We start from the raw sequence: 10572 nt of genomic DNA on the forward strand, positions 1-10572 counted from the left end.
AGCTTCTCCCAGGAGTCCAGGCTATCCTTTGGTTGTGAATCCAACCATATTCTAGCTCTGTCTCTTACAGCAAAAGGGAAAAGCATGAGTCTGTAGACTTCAGGATTAACTCCATTCGTCTTTACAGTATCACATACTTGCAAGAATTCAGTTAAAAACTGATAAGGATCTTCAGATGGAAGTCCATAAAACTTGCAGTTTTGTTGCATTAAGGCAACTAGCTGAGGTTTCAGCTCAAAGTTGTTGGCTCTAATGGTAGTAATGGAGATGCTTCTTCCATCAAACTTGGACGTTGGCTTTGTGAAGTCACCAAGCATTCTCCTTGCATTATTATTATTTTCGGCTGCCATCTCCTTCTCTTGTTCGAAAATTTCTGAAAGGTTGCTTCTGGATTGTTGTAATTTAGCTTCTCTTAATTTTCTTTATTTATTCTTTTTTCTCTTCAGAGTCCTTTCAGGTTCTGGATCAATTTCAACAAGAGTGCCTTTATCCTTGTTCCTGCTCATATGAAAGAGAAGAAAATAAGAGAAAAAGAGGAATCCTCTATGTCACAGTATAGAGATTCCTTTATGTTAGTAGAAAAAGAAAGGGGGGAAGAAAATAGAAGAGGGGGTTCGGATATTTAGGTGAAGAGAGGTGAAGAGAAGTGTTAGTAATTAAATAATTAAAAAGAATAAGAAAAGAGAGGGAGAATTTCGAAAATAATTTTGAAAAAGGGGTTAGTAATTTTCAAAAATTAGAGATAAGATAAGATTAAAATTAAAATTTAAAACAAAAGCATTTTTGAAAAAGAGATGAGATATTTTCGAAAATTAGAGAGGGAAAAGTAGTTAGGTGGTTTTGAAAAATATAAGAAACAAACAAAAAGTCAAAGAGTTAGTTGAAAAAGATATTAAAATCAAATTTTAAAAAGATAAGAAGATAAGAAGTTTAGATAAGATATTTTAAAATCAACTTTTGAAAAAGATAAAATTTTTGAAAAAGATAAAGATAAGATTAAAGACAAAAAGATTTAATTCAAAAAGATTTTAAAATTACTTACTTCACTAACAAGAAACTACAAGATAAGATTCTAGAACTTAAAGATTGAACCTTTCTTAACAAGAAAGTAACAAACTTCAAATTTTTGAATCAATCACATTAATTGTTAGCTAATTTTCGAAAATAAGATGTAAAGATAAGAAAAAGATTTTGAAAATAATTCGAAAAAGATTTTTGAAATTTTTGAAAAATAGAAAAAAAATGAAAAAGATATAATTTTTGAAAAAGATTTTGAAAATATAAGATTTTTGAAATTGAAAATTTGACTTGACTTGTAAGAAACAACTAATTTTTAAAATTTTTGACTAAGTCAACTCAAATTTTCAAAAATTATGAGAAAAATAAGAAAAAGATATTTTTTTGATTTTTGAAAATTTTAATTATGAAAAAGAAAAACACAAACATGACCCAAAACATAAAAATTTTGGATCAAAACACAAGATGCATGCAAGAACACTATGAATGTCAAGATGAACACCAAGAACACTTTGAAGATCATGATGAGCATCAAGAACATATTTTTGAAAAACTTTTTTGATGCAAAGAAAACATGCAAAACACCAAACTTAGAAATTTGTAATGCATGGACTCTAATAAACAAAAAATGCATATGAAAAACAACAAACAACACAAAACAAGAAATCATCAAGATCAAACAAGAAGACTTATCAAGAACAACTTGAAGATCATGAAGAACACCATGAATGCATGGAATTTTCGAAAATGTAATGCATAAATTTTTTTTAAAAAAATGCAATTGACACCAAACTTAAAAGTTGACTCAAGACTCAAACAAGAACACAAAATATTTTTGATTTTTATGATTTTATGATTTTTTTGAATTTTTATTATATTTTTCGAAAATAAGGTTTGAAAAAAACGAAAAAGAAAAGAAAAATTTTGAAAAAGTTTTTGAAAAGAAAATTACCTAATCTGAGCAACAAGATGAACCGTCAGTTGTCCATACTCGAACAATCCCCGGCAACGGCGCCAAAAACTTGGTGGACGAAATTGTGATACAAGAGTTCCAGGCACTGTTAGAGAAGCTTTTTATTTCCACAACTCCGTTCAACTTAACCAGCAAGTGTACTGGGTCATCCAAGTAATACCTTACGTGAGTAAGGGTCGATCCCACAGAGATTGTTGGTATGAAGCAAGCTATGGTTAACTTGTAAATCTCAGTTAAGCAGATTAAATGGTTATGGGTTTCTAAAATTAATAATAAATAGAAAATAAAAAGAGATAGAAATACTTATGTAAATCAATGGTGGGAATTTCAGATAAGTGCATGGAGATGCTGTGCTCCTCTTGAATTTCTACTTTCCTATTGCTTCCATCCAATCCTTCTTACTCCTTTCCATGGCAAGATGTATGTAGGGCATCACCATCATCAATGGCTACTTTCAATACTCTCGGGAAAATTGTCCTATGCGCTGTCACTGCACGGCTAATCGTCTGGAGGCATCACCCTTGTTGATAGCTACATCACATCCTCTCAGTGAAAATGGTCCAAATGCTCTGTCACAGCACAGCTAATCATCTGTCGGTTCTCAATCAGGTTGGAGTATAATCCATTGATTCTTTTGCGTTTGTCATCACGCCCAGCGTTCAGGAGTTTGAAGCTCGTCACAGTTATTCAATACCGGAATCCTACTAGGAATACCACAGACAAGGTTAGACTTTCCGGATTCCCGGGATCCTACTCGGAATACCACAGACAAGGTTAGACTTTCTGGATCCCCATGAATGCTGCCATCTATCTAGCTTATACCATGAAGATTCTGTTGGGAATCTAAGAGATATGCGCCGGGCCTAAGGTAGAACGGAAGTGGTTGTCAGTCACGCACGTTCATAGGTGAGACTGATGATGAGTGTCACGGATCATCACATTCATCAAAGTGTTGTGCAACGTATATCTTGGAATAAGAATAAAAGAGAATTGAATAGAAAGTAATAATAATTGTATTGAAACTTGAGGTACAGCAGAGCTCCACACCCTTAATCTATGGTGTGCAGAAACTCCACTGTTGAAAATACATAAGTGAAAGGTTCAGGCATGGCCGAATGGCCAGCCCCCATGAATGTGATCAAAAGACCGAATGGTCAAAAGATGACTAATACACTAGTAAAAAGTCTTATTTATACTAAACTAGCTACTAGGGTTTACATGAGTAAGTAATTGATGCATAAATCCACTTCCGGGGCCCACTTGGTGTATGTTTGGGCTGAGCTTGATCTATCCACGAGCTGAGGCATTTATTGGAGTTGAACTCCAAGTTATAACGTGTTTTGGGCGTTCAACTCCGGATCATGACGTTTTTCTGGCGTTTAACTCCAGACAACAGCATGTACTTGGCGTTCAACGCCAGGTTACGTCGTAAATTTCCGAATAAAGTATGGACTATTATATATTGCTGGAAAGCTCTGGATGTCTACTTTCCAACGCCATTGAGAGCGCGCCAATTGGAATTCTGTAGCTCTAGAAAATCTATTTCGAGTGCAGGGAGGTCAGATTCCAACAGCATCAGTAGTCCTTTTGTCAGCCTTTTTCAGAGTTTTGCTCAAGTCCCTCAATTTCAGCCAGAAATTACCTGAAATCACAAGAAAACACAAAAACTCATAGTAAAGTCCAGAAATGTGAATTTAACATAAAAACTAATGAAAACATCCCTAAAAGTAGCTTGAACTTACTAAAAACTACCTAAAAACAATGCCAAAAAGCGTATAAATTATCCGCTCATCAGCTGGCATATTTGTCTTTCCATGTTCTTGATGGAAGCTTCTTGATTCTTGGCCGTCATTTCTTGGTGTTTCCACATTTTGTCTATCAAGGTTTCCAGGTTAGTGATTCTTTGAGATTCTAGTGATGCTTGTGGTTGGTTGTGAGATGTGGGTGGTGGATGATAGGTATTTTGGTTGGTGGGTTGGTTATGGGTTGAATAATGGGTGTTTTGGTTGATGGATTGGTTATGGGTTGGATAATGGTTAGAGTTGGGGTAAGTGTTTTGTGGTTTTCTGAATGAATTTTGATTGTTGTTTTGCTGGTTGTTTCTTGGGTTATTTTGGGTTGTGTTTCTTTGCCATGGCTGTTGGTTATGGTTATGGTTATCTCCCCATCTAAGGTTGGGGTGATTCTTCTAGGAAGGGTTGTAGGTATCACCATAAACTTCATTCTGTCCAGAATTTTGGTTATGCATGTATTGCACTTGCTCCTGTTGTTGCTCTTCTTGGCTTTCTTCATTCTGCACCCATACAGTTGATGGTTGGCTTGTGTTCACAGCTGCTACTTGAAGGCTGTCAATTCTTTTGGCCATTTTTTCAAACTGTTGTTGAATTTGTTGTTGCATCATCTTGTTTTATGCCAAAATGGAGTCCACTCCTTCCAGTTCTAGTACCCCCTTTCTCTGTGATCGTTGGCGGTTTCTTTGATGAGCAAAGAAGTATTAATTGTTGGCCACCATATCCACAAGATTCTGGGCTTCTTCAGCAGTTTTCATCAGTTGTAATGAACCTCCAGCGGAGTGATCTAGTGCCTCTTGAGACTTCAATGTCAGGCCTTCATAGAAATTCTGCAGCACATCCCATTCATTGAACATCTCTGGGGGACACTTTCTGATTAAGGCTTTGTACCTCTCCCATGCTTCATACAAAGATTCAGCATCTAATTGAGTGAATGTCTGCACCTCGGTTTTCAGCCTGATGATCCTTTGGGGTGGGTAGAATTTGGCTAGAAATTTAGTCACCAAATCATCCCAACTAGTGATACTTCCTTGGGGAAAAGTTTCAAGCCATTGTGCAGCCTTGTCCCTTAATGAGAATGGGAACAACAGAAGTTTGTAAGTTTCAGGATTCACGCCATTGGATTTGACAGTGTCACAAATCCTTAAGAAGGTGGACAAATGCTGATTGGAATCTTCCAATGGGCTGCCTCCATAGGAACAATTGTTCTGGACAAGTGTAATGAGTTGTGGTTTTAGTTCGAAGTTTTTTGCATTGACATTGGGAGTTAAGATGCTGCTTCCACAGTGTCTGGGATTTGCAAATGTGTAGGAGGCCAAAACTCTCCTCTGTGGTGGATTGTTGTTGTTGTTAGCTGCTCCCCCTGGTGGATGGGGATTAGATGAATCTCCTTCCATCTCGTGATATTCTTCCTCAGATTCTTCCTCTCCAACAATACCTTTCCCTCTTTCAGCTCTTCTCATTCTCGTAAGAGTTCTCTGGTCAGCTTCAGATAAAATAGGAATAGCTCTCCCTGTACCTGACATACAAACAAAACAAGAGAAACACACAACCAGTGATACTTCACTCTATTGCTAGAATGAAGTTTTAGTTAGCTTAAGCAAAAATTCAAACAGTTAGTGGGTTAGTAAAAAAAATAAAGAGAAAGTGCTTGATCTAAACTACCACCTCACTTAATCACTGTCAATCTATTCAATCCCCGGCAACGGCGCCAAAAACTTGATGTGCGGAAAACGATCCGACACAAAACTAACCGGCAAGTGCACCGGGTCGCATCAAGTAATAAAACTCACAGGAGTGAGGTCGATCCCACAAGGATTGAAGGATTGGGCAATTTTGGTCGATCCCACAGAGATTGAAGGATTGAGCAATTTTAGCTTAGTGGTTGATTTAGTCAAGCAAACAAGAGTTGAGTTGTGTGATTTGTGATTGACAGAAGCTAAATTGCATGAAATGTAAAGGGGAAAGGGTGAATTGCAGTAAATTAAAAAGAACGAAAGGAAAAAGAGCTGAATCTTAAAGTGCAAGTAATGTAAATTGCAGAAACTTAAAGTGCAAGGAATATAAATGACTTGAAAAATAAAAGGGGAATGGAAATTGGATCTGCAGGAATTAAACAAATGAGGCAAAGTTAGGAAAGGAACACAAAGTCTTGTATTTTCATCTAGAAAGCGTGCGGAATTATTGATAAAACCCTTGAAATCAACACAAGATGAACCCTCAAAATGGGGTACATCATGTAGTAATTAAATAAGGAAATTAAAATGGAAACCAATAGATCTCAGGACCCAAGAGACTAGATAACTCGTCTAGATCTCAATGCCTTCCTAGATCCAATTCAGAGAGCAAATGCAAAATTAAAGAAGAGAGCAATGTAGAAATGTAAATCCAAGTTCAATTTCCAGAAGTTGCAGTAAGAAAAACAGAGAGATCTCAAGGTGAGATTGAGACAGATTTTCCTCATTTCTTCAACACCCAAGACTCAAGACAAGTGTAGATGAAATTGAAAACAAGAAAACTAAGAGGAAGAGAATTCAATTCTCCTTCCCCAAGACTCAGAATCTCAAAATAGCTCAGGACCCAAACGCTCTCTACTGTGAATACTATGAAAATTCTCAAAGAAAACTCTCAAAAGAAAAGCTCTCTAAAAATTCTAAGAAGAAAGCTTCAAAAAGAAAAGCTCTCAAAAAATTAATCCTAAGCTATTTATACACTTTCTTCAACTGATCATTAAGCCTTGATTTGGGCCTTGGCCTTGATGGAATTGGGTTGAATCATGCCTCTGTTGCTTGCTCTTGGTGTTGGGAAGAAATCAATTCTTGAACCGGGCCATGTAGCTTTCACGTTTGAGCCAACGTTTGAGGCAAACGTTGACTCAAACGTGCCATGTAAACAATTATGCAGCTAGGCCCAAAATGCTGTCATCCACGTTTGGCTCAACGTTTGAGGTCAAATGTGAGCTTAAACGTGGCTCCCAATGCTCCCTTTTTGGCCAACGTTTGGCCCAACGTTTGAGGAAAACGTTGGCGCAAACGTGGCTCATCAATCATCATGAATCAGGGGTCTCTTCCTTGCTAAGATATAGCCAATGTTTGACCTCACGTTTGAGGCAAACGTTGGCGCAAACGTTGCATGCTTCCAGAATGCCATTTTTCTTCATTTTGGCGCCAACGTTTGACCTCACGTTTGAGGCAAACGTTGGCACAAACGTTGCCTTCCTCCCTTGCTTTCTTTCAACCAACGCTTGCCTCAACGTTTGAGGCAAACATTGGCGCAGACGTTGAGGCTTCCCTGGGCTTTCTTGATCTGCTTCTCACGTTTGAGTCAAACGTTAGCTCAAACGTGAATCCCTTTTTTCAAGCCTATTCTTGCAACCTTCTTCCAAGCTTTATTTCACCTATCATCAATCAACAATTGTATCAAAGCTATGCCATAATCATGAGAGTTATTCTTCTTCTTGTCATGTGAGCAATTATGGTGCAAAAACTCATGAAAATGCATCAATTTATCCATGGTTGATTGAATCAAAGTAAACATGAATTTCAACCCAATTGGCTTACTTATGGCTTAAGAAAGTGCACAAAACTAAATGAAAACAAAGGAAAAGACTAGTAAAACTAGGCTAAGATGACTTGTCATCACAAACTTGATGTGCGGAAAACGATCCGACACAAAACTCACCGGCAAATGCACCAGGTCGCATCAAGTAATAAAACTCACGGGAGTGAGGTTGATCCCACAGGGATTGAAGGATTGAGCAACTTTAATTTAATGGTTGATTTAGTCAAGCAAACAAGTGTTGGTTGTGTGAAATTCTGTTGACAGGAATTAAATTGCAGAGAATATAAAGGGGAATGGGTGATTTGCAGGAAATTAAAGGGAACAAAAAAAAAGAAAAAGAACTGAATCTTAAAGTGCAAGTAATGTAAACTGCAGAAACTTAAATTGCAAGAAATGTAAATTGCAGAAACTTAAATGGGTTAGGGATATGGGATTGCAGAAATTAACCAAGGAAAGTAAAATTCAACAAACGGAAGAGTAGAAGATGGATTCAATTAAACCAGATCTTAAATGAAAATGAAAATCAGCTTGGTGTAGCGATTAAACAAGGAAGTTTAAAATGAAAATTTCAGATCTCAAGACTCAAGAGACTAGATAACTAAGTCTTGATCTCAATGCCTTCCTAGATCCAAGTTCTGAAAACAATTGCAAGAGAATTGAAGATCAAGCAGTGGAATAAAGGAATTCAAATATCAATTTCTCAAATGTGCAGTAGCTCAAAACAGAGAGAGATCTCAAGGTGAGATTGAGATAGAATTTCCTCAATTCTCAACACCCAAGACTCAAGTAAAGCTTTGCAGAAAAGAAAACAAAAAAACCAGAGGAAGAGAATTCAATTCTCCTCCTAGAAACTCTCTAAATGCAAAGTAAGCTCTCCTTCGTAAGCACTATGAAAATTCTAAAAGAAAAGCTCTCTAAAAATTCTAAGAAGAAAGCTCCAAAAAGAAAAGCTCTGTAAAACTTCAAATCCTAAGCTATTTATACACTTTCTTCAACTGATCATTAAGCCTTGATTTGGGCCTTGGCCTTGATGGAATTGGGTTGAATCATGCCTCTGTTGCTTGCTCTTGGTGTTGGGAAGAAATCAATTCTTGAACCGGGCCATGTAGCTTTCACGTTTGAGCCAACGTTTGAGGCAAACGTTGACTCAAACGTGCCATGTGAACAATTATGCAGCTAGGCCCAAAATGCTGTCATCCACGTTTGGCTCAACGTTTGAGGTCAAACGTGAGCTCAAACGTGGCTCCCCCATGCTCCCTTTTTGGCCAACGTTTGGCCCAACGTTGGCGCAAACGTGGCTTATCAATCATCATGAATCAGGGGTCTCTTCCTTGCTAAGATATAGCCAACGTTTGACCTCACGTTTGAGGCAAACGTTAGCGCAAACATTGCATGCTTCTAGGATGCCATTTTCCTTCATTTTGGCGCCAATGTTTGACCTCACGTTTGAGGCAAACGTTGGCGCAAACGTTGCCTTCCTCCCTTGCTTTCTTTCAACCAACGTTTGCCTTGGCGCAAACGTTGAGGCTTCCCTGGGCTTTCTTGATCTGCTTCTCACGTTTGAGTTAACGTTTGAGTCAAACGTGAATCCCTCTTTTCAAGCCTATTCTTGCAACCTTCTTCCAAGCTTTATTTCACCTATCATCAATCAACAATTGTATCAAAGCTATGCCATAATCATGAGATTTATTCTTCTTCTTGTCATGTGAGCAATTATGGTGCAAAAACTCATGAAAATGCATCAATTTATCCATGGTTGATTGAATCAAAGGAAACATGAATTTCAACCCAATTGGCTTACTTATGGCTTAAGAAAGTGCACAAAACTAAATGAAAACAAAGGAGAAAGACTAGTGAAACTAGGCTAAGATGACTTGTCGGATCGTTTTACTAGTCTTTTCCTTTGCTCAAACCTTCAATCCTTGTGGGATCGACCTCACTCCCGTGAGTTTTATTACTTGATGCGACCCGGTGCACTTGCCGGTGAGTTTTGTCTCGGATCGTTTTCCGCACATCAAGTTTTTGGCGCCGTTGCCGGGGATTGAATAGATTGACAATGATTAAGTGAGGTGGTAGTTTAGATCAAGCACTTTCTCTTTTTTTTTTACTAACCCACTAACTGTTTGAATTTTTGCTTAAGCTAACTAAAACTTCATTCTAGCAATAGAGTGAAGTATCACTAGTTGTGTGTTTCTCTTGTTTTGTTTGTATGTTAGGTACAGGGAGAGCTATTCCTATTTTATCTAAAGCTGAACCAGAGAACTCTCAGGAGAATAAGAAGAGCTGAAAGAGGGAAAGGTATCGTTGGAGAGGAAGAATCTGAGGAAGAATATCACGAGATGGAAGGAGATTCCTCTAATCCCAATCCACCAGGGAGAGTAGCTAACAACAACAACAATCTACCACAGAGGAGAGTTTTGGCCTCCTACACATTTGCAAATCCCAGACAGTGTGGAAGCAGCATCTTAACTCCCAATGTCAATGCAAACAACTTCGAACCAAAACCACAACTCATTACACTTGTCCAGAACAATTGTTCCTATGGAGGCAGCCCATTGGAAGATCCTAATCAGCATTTATCTACCTTCTTAAGGATTTGTGACACTGTCAAATCCAATGGCGTGAATCCTGAAACTTACAAACTTCTGTTGTTCCCATTCTCATTAAGGGACAAGGCTGTACAATGGCTTGAAACTTTTCCCCAAGGAAGTATCACTAGTTGGGATGATTTGGTGACTAAATTTCTAGCCAAATTCTACCCACCCCAAAGGATCATCAGACTGAAAACCGAGGTGCAGACATTCACTCAATTAGATGTTGAATCCTTGTATGAAGCATGGGAGAGGTACAAAGCTCTAATCAAAAAGTGTCCCCCAGAAATGTTCAATGAATGGGATGTGCTGCAGAATTTTTATGAAGGCCTGACATTGAAGTCTCAAGAGGCATTAGATCACTCCGCTGGAGGTTCATTACAACTGATGAAAACTGCTGAAGAGGCCCAGAATCTTGTGGATATGGTGGCCAACAATCAATACTTCTTTGCTCATCAAAGAAACCGCCAACCATCACAGAGAAAGGGGGTACTAGAACTGGAAGGAGTGGACTCTATTTTGGCTCAAAACAAGATGATGCAACAACAAATTCAACAACAGTTTGAACAAATGGCCAAAAGAATTGACAGCCTTCAAGTAGCAGCTGTGAACACAAGCCAATCATCAACTGTATGGGTGT

Source organism: Arachis duranensis, chromosome 3 (assembly GCF_000817695.3).
Source record: "Arachis duranensis cultivar V14167 chromosome 3, aradu.V14167.gnm2.J7QH, whole genome shotgun sequence".
In the NCBI taxonomy this organism is placed as follows: domain Eukaryota; kingdom Viridiplantae; phylum Streptophyta; class Magnoliopsida; order Fabales; family Fabaceae; genus Arachis; species Arachis duranensis.